Source organism: Callithrix jacchus, chromosome 17 (assembly GCF_049354715.1).
Source record: "Callithrix jacchus isolate 240 chromosome 17, calJac240_pri, whole genome shotgun sequence".
Lineage (NCBI taxonomy): Eukaryota > Metazoa > Chordata > Mammalia > Primates > Cebidae > Callithrix > Callithrix jacchus.
In genome coordinates this window covers 55,257,971-55,278,437 of record NC_133518.1, presented here as the reverse complement: position 1 = coordinate 55,278,437, position 20,467 = coordinate 55,257,971, and the positions used below count along the sequence as shown (strand labels likewise).

Sequence of the window (20,467 nt, the reverse complement as noted above, 5' to 3'; positions counted from 1 at the left end):
CTTCGCATGTGTCCTCACATGGCAGAGAGGGAAGGAGGGAAGACGGGGGTTGGGGAGAAGACAGGGAAAGGGAGAGAGAAAAGAGGAGTGAGCACAAGCTCTCTTGTGTCTTACCTTGTAAGGACACTAATCCCATCAGATTAGTGCCCCATCTTTATGACACGACTTGACCTTCATTACTTTCTTACTCCAAATGTAGTCACTTTAGGGGCTAGGGCTTCAACATATGATTGGGAAGGACACAATTCAGTCCATAGTATCAGACCATAGATTGGTACTTTGGGTTGGTTCAAACTCTCTTAGAAATGAAGAACCAGTACTGGATGCTAGAGTGATAGAGGCAGATGGGATGGTGGCAACCCAGGCTTGATGGAGGAGTCTGTGTGTCAAGGACGGCTTGAAGTCCTCAGATGGATTTGGAGTTTTTTGCACATTTGGTGCCAGGGAGAGTTGGCTGTTAGTCAGGCAAAAGATGGGAGAAGAGGGTGGTAGAAGATAATCTTTTCATGAAGAGGGGACAACTTGTGGGAGGGACCAAAACGCAGAAATAACACTGCACATGTGGGGAGCTGCAGGCAGTTGAGTTTGGTTGGAGCATGTTCTTTGCGGGAGAAGAAAGTAGCACTAGATGATGAAAGGCCTTAGGTGTTGGGCTGAGGAGTCTAGGCTCAAAAGTGGTGAAGGTTTTTAAGATGGAGGGGGTGCGGGTGATATCAAATTCTCATTCTGGAAAGATTTCTCTGGATTTAGAATGAAGAAGGGTGGAAGAGGCAACGCTGGGGTAGAGGAAACCATATAGAAACCATTGCAGTCATCAGGTAAGGTAAAGGTGGCCTCAGTCAAGACAGTGGCAGTGGGGACAAGGAAAGGGTGGGAGCAAGAGAGATTAGGAGGTGGTCCTGGGGACTGCCTGGCAGGTGAAGGAGAGCAGGAAGCAGAGGAGGATGTGGGTTCGCTGGGCACCTGGGTGGATGGCACAAGGGCCCCACAGCCAGATGCGGAGTCTGCTTTAAAGCATTTTCCAATAATGCTCTCACATGATAACTCAAGTATCCCTGAGAGCTGGAGGGAAGGTATTATTTTTCTTTTCTTTTGAGATAAAGAAATTGATTTGACAGGTAATAAATAGTAAGTGGGACCAGAATGTTTCAGCTCTCGCCACTCAAAGCTTATCCACTGCACATGAAAGAGAGCTCAGTGCCAACTGCCAGTCCACTGAAGGGTGTCTCCATGATATCTGTTTGAATAACTTTATTGAATTATAATTTAAATCCAATGAAACACACCCATATGAAGTGTCTGGGGTGATGAGTTCTGATAAGTGTGAACATCTGTAGAAATACCACCATACTCAAGATACAGAACTTTTCCATCACCCCGGAAAGTTCCCTCAGGTGCCTCCCCCTGACCCAGGCAACTGCTGATACGCTGTGTGTCACTGTGGAACAGTTTTGCTTCTTTTTGAATAATATGTACATAGAATCATATGGTGTGTGTGTTTCTTTGTCTGGCTTCTTGAACTCACCTAATGCCTTTGCCGTTCAATCCATGCTTGTTGTGTGTATTGAGTTTTTGCTTGTATGTATCAAGATTTCATTCCTTTTCATTTCTGAGTAATATTTCCTTATTTGCATATGCCACAGTTGGTTGGATCACTCTCCTGTTGAACATTTGGGAAATTTCCAGTTTGAGGCTATTATGAAAAAAAACAAAACTGTAAATATCCATGCACAAGCGTTTTGTGTGGATGTTTTCACTTCCACTGGGGAAATATGTAGAAGTGAAATTGTTGGGTTGCATGGTAGATATATGTTTACCTTTATAAGACATTGCTTAGCTGTTTTCTGAAGTGGTTATACTATTTTACTTTTCCAACAACAATGTATGAGAGTGGGTAGCTTCCTTTTTTTTTTTCTTTGAGATGGAGTCTTGCTCTGTCACCCAGACTGGAGTGCAATGGTGCAATCTCAGCTCACTGCAACCTCCGCTTCCTGGGCTCAAGTGATTCTCCTGCCTCTGCCTCCTAAGTAGCTGGGACTACAGGCACACACCATCACACCCGGCTAATTTTTTGTTTTTTTTAGTAGTAGTGGAGATAGGGTTTCACCATATTGGCCAGGCTGGTCTCAAATTCCTGACCTCGTGAACTGCCCACCTTAGCCTCCCAAAGTGCTGGATTACAGGCATGAGCCACCACACCCGGTCTCAATTTTCATAGGTAATAATCAGAGTTACTTTTTAATCAGCACCTACTGTTGTACTAATCTCTTCTAAACAAACTAACAACAATCTTAAGAGGTGGGTGGAGTCACCCCCATGGTATAAAAGATTAAATTGAGATACTGAGTTTGGAGCAGTTATAAAAGTAACTTGCTCTAGGTCCCCAAGCTGCTGGAGCTTGGCAGGATATCTTGCAGTCTCACCAAACAGCAAAGCTTTCACTTTGGCTTTCTTGGTTTCCTGGCTCTTCTGTGTGCTGTGGTGGGTTGAAACTAAATGGAAGGCCTTCAACATGAAAAAGTTCAAAGGTAACTGATTCACCTTTGCCTTTTTCTCAAGCTTGTCTTCTATTTCTATTCTTAAGTCCCCTCCTGATAAGACATTCCCACGACACGCCTTACAATTCCGAGGATCAGCCCACGCTGCTGCATTTTACGAATTCCCATCTTTGTGGTTTTCCTGTCTAAGGGGACTTCGAGAACTGAACAAGGGGATGTTTTCGTCGACATAGTGCTGACCAGGCTCATGCTTGGATTTCGGCCACCAGCATTCTAGCCTTACACTCTGTATATAAATTTTGGGTGGTCATGGTAATAACAGGATGACATTCCTTATTCAAGACATGCACAACGCGAGATAAATTTGCTACAGGTCCAGTTTTTCTTTGACCTCCGGTCTGGGTCACGTTAGCCCAACGCACAACTACAGAAGCAGCTGATAATCGTTGTTTATATAGTTGTCCCTTCAGTCTCCCCTCATGACTGGAAAAAAGACTCATCTAAAACAATGGATTGGGATTTCCATTATATTCTGAAAATTAGGAAGTGAAAGTTGTGGGGAGCTAAGTGTTGGGGTGCCTAATGGCTAGTTATAAATCCTGGCACTGTTAGCCTTTCTGATTTCATGAAGGGAGATGACAGGCCATTTCCATGGCCTCATCCAAAACTATGTCAATCTCTAAAAAAGCCTTTAAAACTAATCATTACTTTAAAGGAGTGGTTCTCAACCTTGAGAATGAATCAGAATCGTCTGGAGGGCTTGTCAAAACGCAGAGTCCTGGGCCTCAGCCTCAAAGGTTCTGATTTAGTAGGTCTGGGGCAAGGCCTGAGAGTCTGCTTTTGTAATAAGTTCCCAGGCTGATGCCGCTGGTCTGAGGACTGCACTTGGAGAACCTTAAAAGACCATGTGGAGTACAATTTTGTTTCTTAATTTGAGTGGAGGTGGCAGAAAAAATCATACTAGTGTGATTTTTTTTGAGTATAAAATAAATTCTGTAAATATTGACTTACCTATCTATATATTATAACCAAATCATAACTTATTTCCTTTAGGCGGCTTGGAATATATTTGGGAGGACATAAAATAAGAATAGGAATAAAAATAAGAATACAAAGTGGCATGATGATTCTCAAAAAACTTTGTTAAAAAAAACTCCCATGCCCAGCTGCACACGAGACCAATTAAGTCAGTCCTGGTGACATGGTTTGGCTGTGTGTCCCCACCCCACCTAGAGTTCACACTACAGAACAGGTGTCAACAGACTTAGCTTAAGTCTGTGATGTCTCAGAGAGCTGGCTAGATGGATACCTGGCTGCTGGTGCCAACAGGTTCCCTGTGGGATTGGGGCTCTTTACAGGGGAGGCCAAGGTAGCAAACTATGGAAAGGAAGGGAGAGAATTGGAGGGGATGAGTACTTATTTGCATTACAGGAGGATTCTTGGTTTAAAGTGGGTTTCACCATGGGGTTCCTTTAGATAGAGCCTCAAGCACTCTGAAGTGTTTGTTTTGCCTTTCCTTAATGAGGTATTTATTACCTCTCTCTAAATATGATACCTGCAGTTTAGAACAGAACTGAGCATAAAGTCACTGATGTCGATGGCATTTTTTGTAGGTCAAAACAAACAATAAACCAACAAACCTTGGAGCAAAATCAGAAGCTCTGGAGGAGGGAAGGTGGATGGCTAGAAGGGGGCTTAAAGCAGCCCTTGATACTGCTGCATAAGGCAGGAGACCCCAGGATCAGAGTTGGGTGGAGTGGGACTTTCTGTATCCCCACAAACTTAAGCTCATCCCGGAAGGAGGCTCCTCCTGGTACAGCCCTTCATCTTCATCGCAGAAAGGCTGTTCTGTCCCTGCGCCCTCCCTGGCCTCTCTGGGGATCCCTACAGATGCTGTATTATGATGGAGCAGTGGACTTGGACACTGCTTGTGTTGATATAATCACTGTTAACAGTAATAACAGCTAATGTGGCATGCATGGTGCTCAGTGTCAATTCCTTATAGGGATCCTGATTTTACAAATGAGGAAACAAGGCTCAGTGAGGTTACCTAATGTGCCCATGTGAATGTGTGATGAGCTAGAATCAGAACTCAGGCTTGCCTTCTTCAAATCCTTTACTCTTAAGCAATGTGGACCATTACCAAAGGTCTCTCGGGTGTGGCTTTGAGATTGGTTGGCTGTGATCTGTCATTCAAGGACCCCGGCTTTGATGGCTCTCTTTTTGATTGAGCCCTGTTCTAGAAAGAATTTGGCTGTATGTTTTGGTGAATCATAATAGATGGTGGGGATGAGAATAGCAACTGAGTGGTTGAGTGTTGTCTTATGCTGTGTGGTTTGCAATGCAGCTTGATATATTTTAGCCCAATTAATCCTTACAAGTCTAGAGATGTTTTTCATTCTGTTTGACAAATAGGGAGACTGACAAATAGAGTGGTCCTGCCTTGCAGAGCCGCAGCTTGGACTGAGGTCTTCTAACTCCATGTGCCCTGTGTCTTGCTGCTGCCTGGGACGCACAGAATCTCTGAGGGTCGGGAGCCACATTAAAAGGTCATGCTCCGCATGACCTGTTGGGGACCACTTTCCTTAGGTATCAAGAACATGAGTGTTGGTCAGTAACCCGCTGCAGGGTAGTGCTGGCTTCTGTTGTTCCCGGCTTTAAAGTCAGGCTAAGTTTGACCTCCAGCTCAGATTCAGAAGGCCAAGTCTGAGCTTGAGTATGTGTGGATGGCTGCCACTTAGTCCCAGCTTTGTAAGTATGCCAATATCAGGACTTATCCTGTGCTGAATATAGACTCCCTCCTTTGCTGAAAATAGTTTATGCAGTAGGGTACGGAAACATTTTTCTTTCCTAGAAAATCGCTCCTTGCTGCTCTAGGTAATATTGACTTCTGTGAAACCATCTGTTCCTTTCAATGTAATTTCCAGACTATTAGATTAAACAGTTTCTCCTGACCCACTTTTGGCTTCTGTTTCTTTTCACTGTTCATTAATAAATTGTGTGGCAGAGTTCTCATGGAGTGTGTGTGTGTGTGTGTGTGTGTGTGTGTATTTATTTAATTTCGGTTTAGGCAGAAGCAATTGTTGGTGCAGATAAGTTATTTAATTTCCTACTTGTGTTTCATTTTTTGTTTCCGGTTTCTATAATTGCTAAGGGTTGGTGTTTGTTTTTGAGATTCATGCAAGGAAATCAGTGGCATGAGTTATGAGTTGAGGTTCTGGCTGGGAGGTGTGTTAAAAGCAGACCCTGTTTTTAAACAGAAGATGCAAAGAGTAGTAAAGAAATCAGTTCCCATAAAACATGTTCAAAGTAGATAAATATGCTCTTGCAGTTTGAAGAGATTTTCAAAAGGTAAATGAGATAATGTGTGCGACGTACCTTTAAGTTTTTCTGAGCAAAGCTCCTATATACATCTTTGGTATTGTTGCTTTTGATGTGGCAACCAAGTCTGCTATTAGTATTAACATCATTGTTAAATGTTCACTAATGGAAATAATAAGATTAGATTTAAAAGGAAGTAAGGCATTCTTTACATTCCTTTGCATTCCTTTCTGAATGTAAAAACTCTTCATGCTCTTTTCCCAGGGACTGTAAATCCAAACCAAGAAGCAACACTATTCAGTCTTGTGTGAAAACGGGCTCAGGTGTGTGGGGGGGGGCATGTACGCACGTGTGCATATGTGTGTTACCCAAGCAGTAGATTTCAGCAACTAAAGCTGCCTTCATTAAAATGAAATTCCTTGCTGATGACTGTTATGTGTCAAAGCAAAACCAAATTATTTTACTGCAGGGATTCATAAAAGCAGCCTTGAGGTAGCGATAGTAATTTTTATCTAATCTGGTTAAAGCAGAAAAGAAAACCAGTTAATGTTCTATGCACCCTACTAATTATTATTAGCAATATTTCTCTAAAGAATTTTATGAAGAGGCTTTCTCTAATTTCACTGGGTCCAGTGTCATCTTATAGTTTGACCAGATTTCACCAGTGCTTCAGAAGACAGGAATCCTGTTGAATTTTATTTATGAAATATTTTCAAAAGCAGTTCTGGTGTGAAAAGGTGATTCTGGCCTCAAGTTGCATGCCAGTGTCGTTAAGTCTTCAAGGTCATTTCCGCAATTCTGTGTCTTAGGTGTGCTATTCTTTGTTTACAGGTCAGGTCTCCTGATAAATAAAAATTACTTGGGCAAGGAGTATCTGCTACAGTTAGCAGCCACTGAGATGTTCTCCATTCTGTTGCATAAACATACTTTGCAGGTACATACACGTGATTTATCACGAGGAGTAGACATTAGTTTGACAGGCTCATTGGGCCTTCTTAAAAAAGGAAAAGGATTATTTTACTTGGGCATCCCTAATATAAGCTCAGAATTAGTTTATAAGCATGAGTACAATGTGTGCTATGAGGAATGCATGTTGCTTTTGGCACAAGACAGGTATAATAATATATTCCCAAGGGAGCTGGCAAGCTTGTTGGGTGAACTTTTCTTTTTGGAGAAAGCAGTCTTTTCTGGCAAGGTTACTCAACAAGATTGATTCATTCAATATTTACTGATTATTCTTTTTCAGGCTCTGTATTGAGCCTGCGATGGTGAACAAGATGGTGAGGTCTCTCAATGTAGGAAACAGTGGCTGAAACATCCCACCGAATTCTAGAGTTTTAATGTCCTGAGTTTAACAGTCTGGTGCCTGTCTGTTCTTCCATAACTGGAAACCAGGCCAGCTTGGGCATAATAGAGTCTGTATGTTATCTTGGAGAAGCATCTGCCATGATTTACTATTATAATAGTCTTTGGCCTGCTGGACCTTGCATGCCTGGAGACTTGTCCCATTTGGTCAGTGCAGGAGGCCCTGGAAATCCTGAACCAAATCTAATCTTTGGGCTCACCAACCAAACACAGCTTGGGAAAAGGTGCCTCAATCAAACAAGCTTCCTGGGAGTAAGTGGACTCATCAGGGCTGCTGGTGCCAACAGGCTGAGATTTGAGGGCCTTGAGCGGCCCTGGGCATGGGCTCACAGGTCTGCGTGGGCTCACAGGTCTTCAGTGCATTATAGCTTGCTTGGGGAGAAATGGTTGAGATGAAGCTTGTGAAAGAAAAGTTACCAATGCCGCTTCTAACAGCCTGGGCTGAAATAAGGCTGGGAAGATGCACTAGGAACGGGGAGAAGGGCATTGAGGTTTTTCTGGATGGCCTTCCATATCCTCGACTACTGATCCAACTGTTTCTTTTCTTACCACTGTTTCTTGCCAATCTAGAAATTGTAAATGAAAACAAAAACTTACTCCCATGTCTATAAGTAGTTTCTTATTGTGGACTTCATTTAATGAATTAGCCTAAGACAACTAAAATCCAAGAAAATATCTTTTGCTTCATACCATTTACTTTCTTGGATATAAAGTGTGACTTCAGAGGCGGCTTAAGGCAAGTGGTGGGGACCAGTGTCCCAGAGGAGTGACCCAGCCAAGAGTTTCTTCTCCCACCTGCAAGGAATGTTAGAGCAGTATACAGAGCTTGGGTTTGGGAGCCAAGTTACCTAATGAAAAAGCAACTGTAAGCTCAACTTTCCTGCTTATTAGTGTTGTGATATCGAGTAGCATGGTGGGCACCTGCCAAGATGGTCCCCAGTGATCCCTGCCTGCTGGTGTCATCGGTCTTGTGTACCTAGTGAATTGCTTCTAGTGAACAGGATACAACAAAAGTGATTGGTTATCACTTCCGAGATTGTTAGAAAAAAATTAGCTTCCATCTGTGCTTTCCTCCTCTCTCTTGATTACTCCTTCTGAGGTAAACCAGTTGCCATATTGTGAGCTGACCTGTGGAGAGACCCACTTGGCAAGGAACTGAGGGAGGCTTCCTGTGAACAGCCAGTGAGGAATTGGGGCCCTCAGCCCGATTGCCCTTGAGGAAGTGAATCTGAATCTTGCCAACAACCATGTGCATGAGCTTGGAAGTGGATCTTCCCCCAGTGGAGCCTTCAGATGACTTCAGCTCTGGCCAATGTCCTGAGCCTCCTCATGAAAGATTTTGAGCCAGCAGCACCCAGATAAGCTACACCTGGATTCCTGAATCACAGAAACTGTGAGAAAAGAAATGTTGTTTTTAGCCACTATTTTGTAGTAATTTGTTATATATTAATTGATAACTCATGTAGGCAGTTTATGTTAAAAGTCTTGCTCCTGGATGAGACAACGTCATGGAGTTGTTGGAAGCACAGATTCTTGAGCCAATCTGGCTTCAAATTTTGGCTCTGCTGCTTATTAGCTGTGTGACCTTGGGAAAGGTGCTTAACTTCTCTGTGCCTCAGTTTCCTCACTGGGAGATAGGAAATGTAGCTTTTGGCCCCAAACCTCTATATTTCAGGAAGATTAGCTAGAAAGGGGTGGAAATGGGTTTTAATTGCCACAGTCTATGTCACAGTGAGTCTAAAAATGGGTCACATTGGGGCCGGGCGCGGTGGCTCACGCCTGTAATCCCAGCACTTTGGGAGGCCGAGGCGGGTGGATCACGAGGTCAAGAGATCAAGACCATCCTGGTCAACATGGTGAAACCCCGTCTCTACTAAAAATACAAAAAAAAATTAGCTGGGCATGGTGGCGCGTGCCTGTAATCCCAGCTACTCGGGAGGCTGAGGCAGGAGAATTGCCTGAACTCAGGAGGCGGAGGTTGTGGTGAGCCGAGATGGCGCCATTGCACTCCAGCCTGGGTAACAAGTGAAACTCTGTCTCAAAAAAAAAAAAAAAAAATGGGTCACCTTAATCGTTTTTGTAACACTCTCAAGCCACTTAAACTCCCAGACCAGGAAGCTCCTGTTTGGTTGGAGGCAATTTTCCAGAGGAAGGAACAGCTGTGAGTGCTTAGCAGCCACCACACAGCACCTGGAAGGTGGGAGCACTGGTCCTTTAAAGGCCATTGACAACAGTGGTCCCTACAATGTTCTTCTGCTAATCTAGATGCAAATGATCACTGTGTTCATTTTTCCATTTTTGTCATTTCTTTGATACCATGAAGACACATCCATAGCATGTTTTTTTAATTTCATGCTATGGGCCTGTTGAGCAGAGCTCATCGCTTCTCAGGATTAAATTATATGTTTAAGAAATGCCTTCTGCACCAACCACAGTTATTCATCAGCCTGGTTCTAAGTGGCTAAGCCTGGCTTCCAGCTGTGAAAGTCAAGATTTGTGACATTTAAACATATTGATGAGATGCAAATGTCCTGTGGTTAGCCTTCCACAAGGCCCTAGCATTCATGTAAATAAATGAAAAGGAATTGGAAGGGGGGCAGCAGAGCCCTCCCTTGAATTGGAAAATTGCTCTTCCCTGGGTGCCAGCATCTGGTCGCTGCCGTCAGTAGTAATGAGGTTCAGCTCTTCCCATATGTCCCCAATTCATTGTGGGTTGTTTATTTGTAGATACAACTCTATTGTTTTTTCCTTTTTCTTTTCTTTTTTTAAACTAGGTTTCTCTAATTCAGCACCACCACCACCCCCTCTAAAAAAAAGCATCAAATTCTTTGTCTAGGGAAATATTTATTTAAATGTTACTAGCTCTCCTCAACTTGTGGAAGTTTCTTGTGTCTTCTTGCTGTTTTCACTGTATCTGCTCTCTAGCAGAAAAATAAAATTGCATTCGATTGACACGCTCTCCCACTGGGAACTCAAGACATATTACGGCCCTATCTGTGTGTTCTCAGTTGTGATGAAATGGTGGAAAATCCCCAGCAACCTTAAATGAAATAGGTGCAGGTGATTAATCCAGTTTCAGGAAGAAATCTAATAATTTACTCCTTTTTCCCCATTAAAGAGACACCATATGCATTGAGGTAGTTGATGTCATGTGAGCAAGAGTGTGCTTAATGGAGGCGCCATTAATAATTTACCTTAATAGTGTAGTAGTTGCCGTTTTTGTGACCAAAAATTTGTTTCAGCCCCCGCTTTATGGATGAAAAGTAGGATCAATTAATATTGAGTGATGACAGCCTCCCTGCAGAGAGAAAATGGGAAATCTTGGTGTCGTCATCCGCCTTATGACTAAGAAATAGCTTTTCTTAATTGTATGGAACAGAGAAACCCAGGGGGATGTAATTCATTTCTCTCCAGCTTGCGATGTAAATTGAAAGTAAAGAAAAATAACCACATGCCAGAGTGAGGACATGAACTCAACCACTGAGCTATGTCCGACTTGTAGGATTTGCTGGAAACAAGCAGACAGCTTCCCCCACGATGGTGAGTCTCCTTCGACTGTGGCATTGCTCCAAATACCTCTTATAGCATGTGACCCAGGGTGTTTCTCTCTGATGGGGTAATGGAGCCCCTCTGCCTGGAAGCCTTGGGTCCCAGGTCTCCCAGCTCATTTCCTCTTCCTTCCTATCCTTTTAGTCTCTGCCTAAATGCCACCTTTTCAGAGAGGGCTTCTTTTACCACCTTGCTCAAAGCAGCCCCTTTCCTTCCCCAACTCACTTTCAACCTCCGCTTTCTATCTTGCTTTCTTTGTGGAACTGATCATCATCTGAAATCGTATTATTATTTATGTGATATTTACCATGTCCTCCAACCATAATGTAAGCTCTGTGAGGGCGTGGTTTGGCGTTGTTCTCTAAGCAGCTAAGTCCTTAGGGCCTTGGTGGTGAGGACACTTGTTGAGTGACTGAATGAGTGAACGATTAATTTGGAAATGCCATAATTAAGAATAATTTAAAACTCTTGCACGTGCACACCCGCTTTCTGTAAAGATATATTGACTTTAGGGCTCCCCTCTCCCTTCTCTGTCTTGAGCCCCTACTGGCAGAACCCAATAGAAATTCAGCTGGTAAAGCGGGGATGCCGTTTGCACAGTCCTAGCTCCACCACACAGGTCAGACTTGGATCAGAGAGGCAGCACCTAAAGGACCTGCACAGTCCAACTCTTCAGCTTCTCAGCATTCACATGTCATCCTGCACATTTTCAGCTTGGCACAACAGCAGGACAGCTTTGTTTCTGCCTATGATACAGTGTTCACGTCTTAAGAGGAGACATAAAGCCCCAGTTGGCATGGTGTCTGTCTCTGGGTGGCATGAATTATTTTCCTGGTTCAGTCGGTAGGATACAGAATATTTAGATGGGATTGGTGGAATGAGAGGAGGAATTAACATTGTTCCAATATGGAAACTGTGACTGCTGGGACTTGGCTTTTGCCCTCAGCCAGCTCCTACTGTGGCAGAGGTTTATTTATTACTTGGTAGAATAACCTACAGATCTAAATCCTCAGTGGTTCTCTCTGTCAGTGTTTGCAAGGGCGAGGGCAGCCGAGGGAAGGATAGAGAGACGTGGGAGGACTTTTGAGGGCTGCTCCTTCTCTGAGGTGGTAGCCAGCAGGGTAGAAGAAAGTACAGATGCCTTGTACTAGTAGAGTGCTTTCGAGAATACAGAATTGCTTTAATTTTCCATAGGTATTTACTCCTGGACATGGAAGTACCAAGGGGCACTCCAGAGACTCTCCGGGTACCAGTCATACTCTTCCCTGCCCCTGCTGTATGGCCACAGTCCAGTTTCCCTGTGGAAATTGGGATCATTCACCCCAGTCAGTAGGGTAATTGCCTTCTTTGCCTTTTGTTTCTGTGGCCTTGGTAGTCTAAAACGGCCAACGGGGAGATCTCAACTTCTAGCTCAGTGAAACCATTGCAGTGTCCCCTGGAGGAAGCATTCCTCTCCAGCTCCTCCAGATCTGCAGATTCAAAAATCGTAGGGCCGGTAAGCAAAACTCTAAGCATACAAGGTGTGTTTGTATTGCCATAAAGGAATGCTTGAAGCTGGGCAATTTATAAAGCAAAAAGGTTTATTTGGATTACAATTCCACCGGCCATACAAGAAGAATGAGGCCAGCATCTGTTTCCGGTGAGGGCTTCCAGGAGCTTCCAATCATTGTGCAAGTGGAAGGGGAGCTGGTATGTCACATGGTGAGAGAGGAAGCAAGAGAGGAGGAGGTGCCATGCTCTTTTTAACAACCAGTTCTTGCGTGAACTCACTCATTACCTTGGAGGAGGACACCAAGCCTTTTGTGAGGGATCTGCCCCTGTAACCAAAACGCCTCTCACTAGGCCCCACCTCCAATGTGGGAGCTCAAATTTCAATATGAGATTTGGAAGGGGCAAATATCCAAACCATTTCACTCGGTTTAAGAGGAGAGGAGCCATTTTTGCTTCTTCCCCTTGATGGCTAGTCCTGTGTATTCTGGCTGGGGAAGAAACAGAATGGATGTAGCTTGTATTCTTTGTCCTGAAACAGTCCAACTTGTCAAGACGTCATCTCCCAACTGGCTCCACGGGGAATGTTGGGCTAACAAATGGTGCTTTTTAAAACAAAGTACAGGATTTTTGCAAAAACAGTGGTGGCTAGGGCTCTTTGACATTACCACTGCACTGCATGGTGAATCAGTGGTTTAGAAATCGCACTGGAGGGGAGCCTTGATTTTTTTCTTCACCTCTCCTGGAGTGCTTTAAAGTGGCTATCAGATGCCCAGAGACATCCAGTCTACTGTTCCCAGTGTCACTCATCGCCAGAGAATTGGCTGGCTTCCTGGGGGTGTACTGGTGTCTCTCTCATGGTCAGCCTTTTGTTTATCTTGGGGGAAAAGGGCAAATAGCAGTAGCATTCACTAATTAATCAGCGGCTGTGTATCCGTCCATCACCCTGCATGTCGGGGAATAGTACTGGCAGAGTGATTAAAAGCATGGGTTTTGGCATGGCACAGATCTGGGCTGAGGCCTGCAGATCAGCTGGGTTACCCATCTCTCTCCTTTACTCTGTGATTTCAGATGAGTTACTTAGGCCCTCTGGGTCTGAGTTGCTTACCTGTAAAATGCAGTATGTTTTCTGGAGTTGTTAGAATTGAATAAAGTCATCAGATAAGGCATTGGTTAGGCCCATAAATAATTCTTAGTAAGTGGTGGCTATTTTTATTATACCAAATGCGAAGAAGAGTCAAAGTAAGTACAAGATTTCCTCCCCAAGACAGGAATGACATAAAGAATTCCTTTGAACCTTCATTCTTTCATCTGCAAAATGAGGATGTTTGTCCTAATCGATCCTCTCCAAGGGCTGTTGTTCATGATATTGGGTGAACAACCGCACGATAGACCAGAGTGGAATGTGGCAGAACCCAGGTCACCAGGGCCACAGGCATTGGTCAGAGAAGTCAGTCTTCACAAGGGCGACGGCAACTGGAGAGGTAAATTTGGTACTTCTAGGACAGGGAAGGATAGAGAGAAGTGAGAGGACTTTGAAAGTATGCTCCCTCTCTGAGGGAGTAGCCAGTAGAGTGGAAGAAAGTGAAAATGCCTGGTTCTAATAGAATGCTTTCAAGAATACAGAGTATTTGGCTGGGCGTGGTGGCTTACACTTGTAATCTAAACACTTTGGGAGGCCAAGGCAAGTGGATTGCCTGAGCTCAGGAGTTCAAGACCAGACTGGGCAACACGGTGAAACCCTGTTTCTACTAAAAAATGCAAAAAATCAGCCAGGCATGAGGTTCATGCCTGTAGTCCCAGCTACTCAGGTGGCTGAGGCAGGAAAATTGCTTGAACCAGGAGGTAGAGGTTGCAGTGACCAAGATCATGGCACTGCGCTCCAGCCTGGATGACAGAGCCAGACTCTGTTTCAGGAAAAAAAAAAAAAAAAAAAAAGAATACAGAGTATTTTTGTAGGCCTTATTTAATCATCTGATAGTAAGGCACTTCAAGTCTTACTGGATTTCTCAGTAGGTGTGATAAGATGATCAATATGTGGACATGCGGTACCCACAGCACACCCAGTGACTTGGTATTGTGGAGTCTGGGCCAGTGTTGGGGAGGAGGTAGTGTACCCTGGTCAACAGTGTTGACCTAATTGTGCTGAAGGAATAGACGGGAAATTGCAAAGTACTGTTTGTGTCTGTGCATACGAGAGCGTACAGCATGGTTCTCTAAAGTCACTTCCTCAGAAAGCCTAAATGGGAAATGAGTGTTATCGATGAGTTCATTTATAGCCAACAGGGATTTTCTAGTATCATTTAGAAGGGAGACCAACTTTTGGGGTTACCCTGTCTGACTTTGTGCAGATAAGGAAACTGAGCCTGTTGATGAAGAAAGAAATCTCCCAGGGCCAGTCAACATGGTAGTCCAGCCTCTGCAAGAACCAGAGTTCTTGGCAACTCACCGTGGCTCCACATTGGCCCCTTTCCTCAGCTTTCGATCGTGTAACACTGTGTTAATCAATTCAGCTTCAGACGTCACTCCTGTGTGATGACGAGACCAGAATGTCAGCCTGTGGAGATCATCACGTATTGGGACAAAACCCTCTTCCATTTCAAACAGGAAGGCACATTCTCCTGGAGTGGGAAACATAACTGAGAATTGTCTTCGCCTTGCCAAGGTTCCACGTATTAATCAGTCTGGCTGTTCCTTGTAATTCTAGAATGTTCTGTCCGAGTTCTCATCAATGCCTTCTGGTCCAGTCCTCCAACCATAGAAGCCTGCACCCCTTTGGGCTCCTCCTAGTTCTCTGTCCTCTTCCTGGCTTGGGCTGTTTGGGATCTTATTCTGAAAACATTTTAAGGTTCTAATTTCTTCTCACAAAATGAGAAGAAAAAACTGGGCTAGAGGGTCCTGGCTTGGGTTTGTCTCTGCCTATTTGGATGATTTCTGCTTCTTCCTTATAGTCAGTGTTTAATTAATTCCTGTATTTTATTTCTCGAGCCCTTCACTCGGGCATGGGGAACAAGAGGGCTATGGAGAGAAGGACACTTTGCCTTTCTCAGTGGCTTTTCATCCCAGCACCTGTTATTTATTTTTTTTAAAGATAAAGTCCCAAGTTTCACAAACAGGTAAAACAGTCCTCACAGTACTCAGGCAAAGCAGTGTGACTTTTCCTCTTTAACTCCTCAAGTATTTTTTTTTTAACAGCTTAACTTCTTTAATGCTGTGTCAGCTGTTAGGGAAGTGGGAAGGAAGAGAAAAGAAAAATGGTGAATGCAAAAACATATTCAGGAGATGCTTGGTTTCTGCTTACAAAGGCTGCAGTGAGACCCCCCCATATGAAGATGCTATCGAGGATTATGTGTGAGTGAATTCTGAGGCTTGGTGTGAGCACTAGTGAAAATGATTGGAAATAGCAAAGCACCATGTAAAATTTCCAGGGTCACCCTTTAACAAGGATAGTGTCCTTCTAAACCGTATCTTAAGACTTTTCAAATTCAAAGGAATAAAAAAGAGTTTAAAAATAAAATATTCTGATTTCTAAAATTCATAATTTTTTGATCAAATTTGTGCCAGACAGAGCAACAATTTGTGTTTTTATGTGTGTGGTTTAGAATGCTTAAGGAACTTGGGATAACCAATTTATAGTGCATGTGTGTCTATTTAAAAACTTGTGTGAAGAAGAGTTTTAAAAACAGAAGAATGGATCTGGGTTCTACTCCCAGTTCTGTGATTGGCCAGCAGGACAAGGCTGGGCAAGTCCCCTTCTCCCCCGGCCTCCTTTACAGTAGCTGCTATTATTTAGCACTTGACTGCGAACCATGTTGCTATGCAGGCCTGTATGTGAATTACTGCAACAATCCTGAGAGGCAGGGACCATTAATATTGACATTTTCCAATAGGAAACCGATGTGCAGAGAGGCCAAGTATCTCACCTTGGAAGAAAGCTTCTCTGTCATGAGGCTGGGATTTCAGCTCAGGTTGTCTAACTTCAAAAACAATGATGGTAATCACCAAGCATACTGTCTCCTCCACTGCATAAAATAGACTGGGACATGTGGTCCTTTTTTTTTTTTTGAGATGGAGTCTCACTCGTCACTGAGGCTGGAGGGCAATGGTGTGATCTCAGCTCACTGCAACCTCCACCTCCCAGGTTCATATGATTCTCCTGCTTCAGCCTCCCAAGTAGCTGGGATTACAGGTGTGTACCACCATGCCCGGCTGATTTATATATTTTTAGTAGAGATGGGGTTTCACCAGGCTGGCCAGGCTGGTCTCAAACTCCTGACCTCAGGTGATCCATTCACCTCAGCCTCCAAAAGTGCTGGGATTATAGGCGTGAGCCACTGCGCCCGGCATGTGGCCTATTTTTGCATTTAAAAATGATTTGTGGTATAATAGGCATTATAAGCCTTGATTTATGATCACACATTTTTGTCTTTATGATTTATTTAAAAATAGAATTTTGATCAGTCTTTGAGTATAACTTGTTCCTGGAAGAAAGGTGATGCATATTAAAATGGTTTGCTTTATTGTGTGGTTTCTTTCTGGGATCAGACGTGAAAAGTGGACACCGCTTCTATTTGTAGTTTTTAGGTGTAGTGTATGTGAAACTTCAAAGCACTTTTTGCTTGCCTGACCATGTTTTAGCTTTGAACAACTCTGTGAGGTAGGCTGGACAGATATTGAATTTAGTTATAACAGTTATTTGGAAATTCTTGTTTGTTAATTCTAGCATCCTGGGAACTTGGGATTGGTCTTCATTGATTACCATATTTCTTGACAATGGGTAACATTTTTTATGACATTTTGTGGTCATTTTGATCCGTATCCTGGACATTGCGACTGTGATGGTATGAGACTGGATTCTGTTAGAGTCTTCTGATGAGTGTTGATTTTGGTTGTTTGCTTTAGCAAACACGGAGTTGGATTCCAGCTGCCAGCTCTGTCTCTTGGGTGGCAGCTGAAGTTTGTTCTTCTAGCCTTAGCTGGTGGAGTATCCTGTGCATGCATGGCTCAGGGGTCTGCCAGAGATCTGGCCAGAGTTTACACACAAAATCTGGGGCTCCTTTCTCTAGCTTCCTCCTTGCTGAGGTTTTCTCTTTATGTTCCATCTGCTGAAGGAGGCCTGTATTCTGTCTTCTGTTTCTTCAAGCCAGTAAGTCTGTGGGTTTCCATCTGAGTTTTAGCTGCTCCTGCGGTAGAAACTCGGGCCTTCCCTTGGGTGAAAAGCCATCAGAGACAAAACCTCACCCAGTGCCGTACCTTTCTTGCAAGTGTTAAAGCCCTCCAGTATCTGCCTGCCTTGACTTCCTCTCTAGTGCCCTCAGAAAGTTGCTTCGTTTTGTTTTTGTTTTTTGTCTGTGTGTGTGTCTGCAGAGTTTATAGTTGTTATCTGCAGGAGACTTGATCTGATAGGAGCTTCCTCAGTCATACCAGGAGTGGAGCAGGAAGGACAAATATCCCCATTTTAAAAATGATTAATGAAGGCCCAGAGAAATCCCATCTCTAGTTCACAATACGAGTTTCTGGATCTGTGCCTGGACCCCCCCCCCCCGCCCCCACCACCTTCTCTATGCATGTGGTTGGCTTAGCAGTTGTCCAAGGGAAGTCTCTTTTCTACTTCAGGGCTGCTGAGACTAAGCCTGAGGCTCTCCTGCCAATTCTAATAAGCTCCTTTAAAGACTGTTCATCAGTACGGGGCGTGTTTTAGTCTCTGACAGGTCCAGGTTCAGTTTTCACTCCTGCTCCTTGGTAACCCCATGACCTTGAGCAAGTCACGTAACCCTTTCTGAGCACACAGCTCCTCTGGGTTATTGTCAGGGTGAAATGAGAAAACATATCTGAAGCAGCTGGGGCAGAGTAAACCTTCAGGAAATGTCCCTGTGTCAACAAAAAGGGTCCTTGGGGAGGTACTTGCTGTGGCTATTTGTCCTGTCTTCCCCTGGGTTGACCGTGGTTTTGTGTCCAGTCAGTGCTGTTATGCAAGGAAAGAAAAAGAAGCAGCAGCTTCATGTTCAAGGTGAGCAAGGATCGCTGTGCCCACGGCCGTCCTCTGTGGAAGTCCTGGAGGGGACTCAAGCCAATGTGTCTGCCCCAAGCTCCCAGTCCTCTCTCTTCCCCACTTCCCTCTGTGGAGCCCGTGCTCCCATGATCCCTGGTACAGCATCCTGGAGTCCCACTTCGTGTCTCCAGTCCCTTCCCTCTTGCACCTGGGATCTGTGGAAGGCTGTGCACCTACTTTGCACTGCCTCTTGGTGTCAGCTTGTCTTCTCCATTCCCCTAACCAGTGGCCCAGCTCTGTCCTGCCTGGATAAGCGTAGCAGCCTCACAAGTGGCTGCTGATGGCAATGCTTGCTATTGCAAAGTGCTTAACAATAATGATGATGATGATAATGCTGCTATTGGGAAGTAGGTGATAGCAACAACAGCCAACTCACGTAGCACTTAATATATGCCAGCCGAGCTTTGAAGTCCTTGACATACATTAATTTCTTTAATCCCCACAGCACTCAATGAAGTATGTACTATGATTATGCACATTTTACAGATGAGAAAACTGCTAGGGAGTTGCGCAGCTATGATTTGAAGCTTGGTGCCCAGCTCTAGAAGCTATGCCCTTGACTTCTTCAACAGACAGCTAGATATTTTGCACACATAACCTGTGGGATAGGGACTCTGTTATTCTTGTACTTATTTGGATGCGGGATAGGCAGGGAACTCAAGGATTGTTGGTGGCCTGTGGCCAAAGGAAACGCCACCTTAGTGGCCAGTGTTAGATGTGATTCAGGCAGACTGAGTGATGGGGGAATAGATCGGTCTTTTGGCAGTGAAGAAATGGCTGCATGCCTGCCCTAATGGACCAGCCACAGGAAGAGGAAACGTACGTACCCTTTTCTGGCTGTGTCTAATTACATGGCATTTTTTTTTTTGTCTCCATTATAAAGATTTAATCGCTCTGCTGTACTGGGGCACCGGGGCCTCTTACAAGTCATCTTTTACAATTGGTGATAATTGGCTGAGCTTGAATTGGCTACAGCTAGTCACACTTCCCTTAACCATTTTTAATCTGCGATCTGATTTTAGCTTTATCTTTTTTCTGAGTAAAGTTTTTTTTTAAACTCAAACGCTGGGTTGAATGCAAGGAAATGCTTCAGGCTCTCCCCCTCTACTCCATCACTCTATTTGGGCTGATTTATGCATTAAGCATCTAATCTAAAGATAGCAAAGATATGAAAAAGCATGTTAAAGTGTTTTAATGGCTTGGAAGAGAAAATCCCACCAAAGAGAGAAATGCACCCTTTACTCTGTCAGTGCTATTAAGATCTGATGCCTGTTCCCAGGGTGGGGACATTTTTGACAGTCATGGGGTGTAGACAGACAGCATCTAAGGGAGCCCTGCTTATCTGCCAGAAACTCAAGACAGAATGCAGGTACTTCAAAAATGAACGACAGTGAGGATTTGGGAAATCCTACAGATAAGTTTCCAAATGAAAATGATAAGAAGCCCGTGGGCTGAAAGGGAATGAGGAATGAGCCACATAAATTAAGCCAGCGGAATTTCTAGAGTGAAGTATGCTGAGGCATCACCAACTGTGGGATGTAAATATAGCTCACCCTGTTATCATTCCGGGGTCTGCAGTCTCCATATTGATGTTTCTGTGTTTTGAGTAAGCACTTCCTGAATGTTCCAGTCTTTGAGTCTGGCAGACTTGATTTATGAAGAAAAGATGACGATAATGAATGGGAAAGGCTTGCTGAGGAATTAATTTAGGTTAGTAGTAAGAGCGAGCCTGCTTCTCTCACCCTCTTTCCCTAAAGTGTACTCTCAGGCGGGTGCTGCCGAAATGTGTGCGTGGGGTGAGGGATGAAGCTCTTTTGTTGCGACTTCCTTCCTCTGGGGGTCTGCTCCCTGCCCTGTCTGGCAGAGATATTTGCTGTGAAAAGCTTTCACCCATTTCTGTCTTCTTTCCTTCCTTTCTTTGTTCCTCTCTTCAACTGAACTTTGTTTCCATTCACTTTTATGCCCCTGAAGATTTTGATGTGCATGAACTGCTGTTGGTTATTGCACCCACCCCTGGCTTCCCTTCCATGGCGCAGCGTCATCACCTCTTTTGGCCACTCCTCTTTGAGGGCTGTGTTCTGCTTCCCCTTTAATGCTGGGCATTCCCCAAGACTCAGGCCCTGCCCCAATCTCTTACAGAAGGATCATTCCGGGGCGGGAATGTGCTTGGCATGTTTGAGGATCATGAAAGAGT

General features: G+C 44.1%; 1 protein-coding gene and 1 long non-coding RNA gene across 8 annotated transcripts in view; one reads left to right on the top strand and one right to left on the bottom strand.

The window, feature by feature from the left end:
• Nucleotides 1-20,467, top strand: part of RFTN1 (raftlin, lipid raft linker 1) — a 209,361-nt gene that overhangs the window by 26,643 nt on the left and 162,251 nt on the right. The gene's annotated exons all lie outside the window — the stretch shown is intronic.
• On the bottom strand, nt 1,557-14,849 carry LOC118148790 (uncharacterized). Its single transcript, XR_004735753.3, has 3 exons — nt 14,671-14,849; nt 10,379-10,482; nt 1,557-1,693 (listed from the first exon to the last, which is right to left on the bottom strand). It is a non-coding gene; the product is annotated as an uncharacterized LOC118148790 (long non-coding RNA).